Raw genomic sequence first — 5,155 nt, forward strand, 5'->3', positions numbered from 1 at the left:
GGATTGCCCTGTATGCAGTGACAGGGCAGGCCCCATCTGCAGTTTGCTTGCGTGTGGAGGTGGCTCAGCGAGATGCAGGGTCTCCTGGTTCCAGGACAGGCCTGAGTCTTTGGCACCCCAGTGCTGGCGTCTGAGGCCAACAAAGGCACCTGTGGTGGAGTCCTGATCCGGTGGCGGGTGCCTGGTGCCTAACTTGGTCCTTCTCAAAGTATAGGCACAGGAGGGACTGGGTGGCTGAGCTTGCTGTTTTCCTAGGATTTGAGGTTGGAGTTCAAGAGCAACCCAGGGATGGCAGTGGATGTCATTGTCTCAGCCTTGGGGGTACGGTATTGTCCTGGTCATGGAGGGTCCGGGGCTGGGATGGGCACTGCTGCCTGGTCTGAGTCTGCTGTATCCCTCTATCTCTTGGTAAGAGCCAAAGGTGGGGGCATCAGGATAGGCAGCCCAGTTTTGGACTGGTAGTGGGGGTGCGGTTGGTGGGAGATGCCAGCTACGGGGTTCCTGGGTGGGTCTCAGCAGGCCTGGATGTCAGGGCGCAACAACCGTCCTCAGCAACAGCAGCAACCAAAAGGGCAGCAACACTATGGTGGCGGAGGGCGGGGACCTACAGTGATGCTCTGGCCTGCTGGGGACGCCAGGCCGCAGGCCTCATAGGGCTCCAGGCAGGCGGCGAAGGCCACTATGTGCGCGATGTAGTTCTGCTCCTGCACCTGGTGCACCAGGTGCGCCTGCGGGCCGCGCGCAAACACCGCCACGTCCTCGCCTGCGTGCGTCTCCCCCGACAGGGGCACAGCCGCCTGCTGCTTGTAGGTGGGGGCGCCGCTCTCAACCTCTGGGACGTCGGGTCGGTAGCCAAAGTTCTGCACGTAGCCGGGGCCGTTGGCATACAGGATGGACGTGTAAGACTTGCTGTCCTGGGCCTTGTGCGGGGCCAGCCCGAAGGTGGAGCTGCCCCGCAGCGTGTAGCAGCCAAAGGAGAAGACGTGGGAGCGGTTGGCGGCGACGAGGGTCAGCGTGTCCTGGTCGCTGGTGAGCTGGCCGGCCTTGTCGATGGCAGAGTCGAACATGATCGGATCGCCTCGGTCAGAGCCAGGTGAGCGGTTCCCTCATGGTGCCCGTGGTCGATGCGGCCCCCTTCCTCGAAGAGGTAGAAGCCGCGGGGGTTCCTGCTCAGCAGACCTAGGGCCACCTCTGTCATCTCCATCAGGGAAGGCTCTTGCGCTGGCTCCCGGTTGATTTCAATATTTTAAGTGTTCAGGTTCGAAGAGGCCCATGAGGTGGGTCACTGCTGGGTCCTGGGACGCCTGAATGAGCTGCTGGCGGTTCCACACCTACCGAGCCCCCTGGTGCTTTGCCAGCCATTCCTGCACCAGGTCGCCTCCATCCAGCCTGATTCCATTCTGGGTGGTGTCACTTGGGTACTCAGGGTCTGGGGTGCCCTTGGGAAACATGAACTTTCTGCCCCCGCCGAGGATCATGTCAATGTCCATACTGGAGACGAGCTGCGTGGAGATGTCCTGGCAGCCCTCCTGCAGCGCGGAGGCTGGCATGTCAGCATCTGAGTACCAGTTGCGGTTCACCGTGTGTGCAAATGTGCCAGCTGGCGAGGCATGCTGCACTATGGTGGTGGTCACCACTCCTACGGATTTCCCTGCTTGCTTGGCCCGGTACAACACAGACATGACCTCGTTGCCTTGTGTTGTTGTGCACTGGTCAAAGTGGTCGGCTGCACTCAAGCCAATGATCAAGAAGTTGCCCTTGACCCCACACAGGAAGACTGTGGCTGTGCCAGCGCTGTCTGGCACCTGTCTGTCCACGTTGTATGTCTTGGACAGAGCCATATATGGGAAGTGGTCCATGGCCAGGGGTGTCTCGGGCCCCAGCTTGCCTTGCATCTGTCCCTTTAGGATCCGAGTGGCTGTCAACGTGGGCATGCCCATTCCGTCCCCCAGGAAGATAATGAGGTTCTTGGCTGAGGTCTGAATGGGCTTCAGCTTCTTGGTGGCTTCCAGGGCCTCAGCGGCTTTCTGGTTCCAGAAGGCTGGATTCTCCTCCTCCACTGGGATGACACCATGGGCCAGCTGTAGCCTCAGGCTCAGCAGCAGCAGCACCCGGGCTCCCTGCATGTCTGCGGGTTGGTAGTCGGTGGCAGGCTGGGACACCCAGGTACCAGCTGCAGAGCAGGCTGTCTGTGAGCCAGACTTCTTGAGGTAAGGAGAGTCCTGAACTGGAGGTTTTCAAGGGACCAAATCAGAAGTTGTCAGGGCCTATACTCCCAGCTACTCAGGAGGCTGAGGTGGGAGGACTGTGAGCCTGAGGGCATATAGCCTGGGCAATATAGTGAGACCTGCCTCAAAATTAAAAATAAAAAGAGGGCTGGGATGTAGTTCAGTGGTAGTGGGCTCAATCTCCAGGGGGAAGAGGAGGAGGAAGTAAATTGGACCACTACTAGTAGTAATAATAGTTCTGACACATCTTGGATGTGTAAGTCAAGTAACTTCTTTAATGGGCCTAGGCTGTTCTTGGTTTCAGGGCAGCTGAAGCCAGAATTAGACAGGCAGTGTAAATAGGTAAATCGAGTCAGTTCAGATCAAGGAGGCCAATTTTGAGAGAGTCCCAGAAGTTGGAGGCTGTCCCCTGAAGGATTGAAATGTTGATTCCTTCAGAGCCCTTCCTCCACCCTTATGAAGACCTGCCCCTGCTCCAACCTGTAGCTAAGGAAACCTGTGGCAGGAATTGTCCCTCCCTAAGGGGAGCTATAAGGTTGCTAATTAATGTGTCCTGGGTGGCTCCATCCTGCCCTTCCCCCTTCAGCCCACCTGTTTCCCACCTGTTGGCCTTGCCACCAAGCATTTCCTGGGCCTAATCACTTACTCAGGAAGGAAAAGAAAACAAACCAAAAAAAAAAAAAAGATAAGGGGAAGAGAGCAGGAGAATAAAGGAAGCATAAAAAGGGCAGAATACTTGGCTTCCTGGGATACCAGACACGGCCCCCTTCTCCCTCCTGGGAGAAGTCTGTTACCCCCCCCCCCCTTTTTTTAATATCTTTATTTTTATTCATTTATTTTTGTGTGGTGCTGAGGATCCAACTCAGGGCCTCACACTTGCGAGGCAAGTGCTCTACCACTGAGCTACAGCCTCCGCCCCCCTTTTTAAAAATAAACCTTGCTTTATATGCTCGCCTCAGTGTGCTTCTCTAATGTTCAAACTTCAACATATGTGGGAGCAGGACCCGTCACTGATAAGCGGCAGTGTCTCAGCTACCCACTGGAGCAAGGCAGCATCAGGCCCAGCCACGGCCCATCAGCATCAAAACAAGCCTGGGCTTCTGGATTCCCTCCGCCTTTGTTCCTCCACCTGTGAACAAATCCGCTTCTACCTGAACTACTGAGACTTTCTGTTTTTCCTAACTGTTCTGACTTAGGATCCAACAAATACTTTTACAAACACAGAAGCACTGAACACGCTGTGTAGTCGGCTATCTGGGAAGCTGAGGCAGGATAATCACTCAAGCCTGGGAGTTTGGGGGCCAGCCTGGGCACCAGAGCAAGACCCCATCTCAAAAACAACACGCAGGGACTGGGGTTGGGGGTCAGTGGTAGAGCACTTACCTAGCATGTGTGAGGCACTGGTTTCCATTCTCAGCGCTGAATGTTAATTAATTAATTAATTAATTAATTAAACAAAAGTCCATCAACAACAGATAAAAATAATTTTTTTAAAAGACAAAAATAGGGCTAGGGTAATGGTTCAGCAGTAGAGCGCTCGTCTAGCAGGCGTAAGGCCCTGGGTTCAATCCTCAACATCACATAAAAATAAATAAAGGTATTGTGTCGGACTACAGTTAAAAAAAAAAAGACAAAAAACAGCTGCACACAATGGGCATGCTGAGGCAGGAGGATCTCAGAGTTCAAAGCCAGCCTCAGCAACAGCAAGGTACTAAGTCAGTCAGTGAGACCCTGTCTCTAAATAAAATAGGGCTAGGGATGTGGCTTGGTCAAGTATCCTGAGTTCAATCCCTGGTACCAAAAAAGTAAAATTAAAAAACAAAACCACATAGGTCCAGGTGCGGTGGTGCAGGCTTGTAATCCCAAGGATTTGGGAGGAGGAGGCAGAAAGATCAAGGCCAGCCTTAGCAACTTAATGAGGCCCTAAGCAACTTAGCAAGTTGTCTCAAAAAAAGAAAAAAAGAAGGGCTGGGGATGTGGCTCAGCAACTCTGGGTTCAATCCGCAGGACCCCCTCCCCACAAACAAACAAACAAAACAACCAAACCCACATAGAGATGTGTGCTGAGATTGGTCAGATAACAAGAAATTTCAGGTAGAAATAGGTACAAGGAAGGAAAATAAAGCAAGGGAAAGATGCAGGGAGGTTTGGGAGGGAGGATACGCGGTGGTCAGAGAAGGCCAGGGGATGAAGCGTGTTGGAAGTGAGAGCTGGTGTCACAGAGCCTTCTCCAGCTGGACCTTGAGCAAGACTATCCATCAAAGGCACAGAGGAAACGGCCGCAGTGTCCTGAGGAGGGCTTTAGCACTGCCCATCTGAACAGCTCCTGCCAGGTAGTGTGGCACTTCCCCATGAGCTGTGTAGGGCTGACCCAACTAGGCGCTGCCTCCAAACTGACCATAGGAAAGGTAGGACTTAGTAAGCCAGCCTGCGTGACCTGGGACAACTAAAGTTGGAAAGCTTGGACCAGCTGTTACTAACGGCAGGGTGGGTCCTTGGCCTGGAACTGCCAATCTGATATTTTAGGGCGGTAGTGACAGCAGCATTGCAGCAGAAAGGACCAAGGATAGCTTGCTTGTCAGCGGGAGCCCAGAGACAGCTGGTCCAAGGCAAAGGCTTCTCACCTGTGAGGCCAGCTTCATGGTGGTCTCATTAAGTTCTTATTCTCTAGAGTGTGCAGGGGGCTTTGTTTTTGTTTTTGCAGTCCTGGGGATTGAACCCAGGGGTCTCTACCACTGAGCCACCTTCCCAGCCCTTTTTATTTTTGAGGCAGGGACTCCCTGAGTTGCTTAGGACCTCACTAAGTTGCTGAGGCTGTCTTTTTTTTTTTTTTTTAATTTTTTTTTAAGAGAGAGGGGAGAGAGAGAGAGAGAGAGAGAGAGAGAGAGAGAGAGAGAGAGAGAGAGAATTTTTTTAATATTTATTTT

General features: G+C 53.2%; 1 pseudogene; it reads right to left on the reverse strand.

Annotated features, from left to right (window-relative positions):
• Positions 1–581: 581 nt before the first annotated feature.
• Positions 582–2,126, reverse strand: LOC114105414 (intestinal-type alkaline phosphatase pseudogene; annotated as a pseudogene).
• Between the last annotated feature and the right edge of the window lie 3,029 nt (positions 2,127–5,155).

This window comes from Marmota flaviventris, chromosome 10 (genome assembly GCF_047511675.1).
Source record: "Marmota flaviventris isolate mMarFla1 chromosome 10, mMarFla1.hap1, whole genome shotgun sequence".
NCBI lineage: Eukaryota > Metazoa > Chordata > Mammalia > Rodentia > Sciuridae > Marmota > Marmota flaviventris.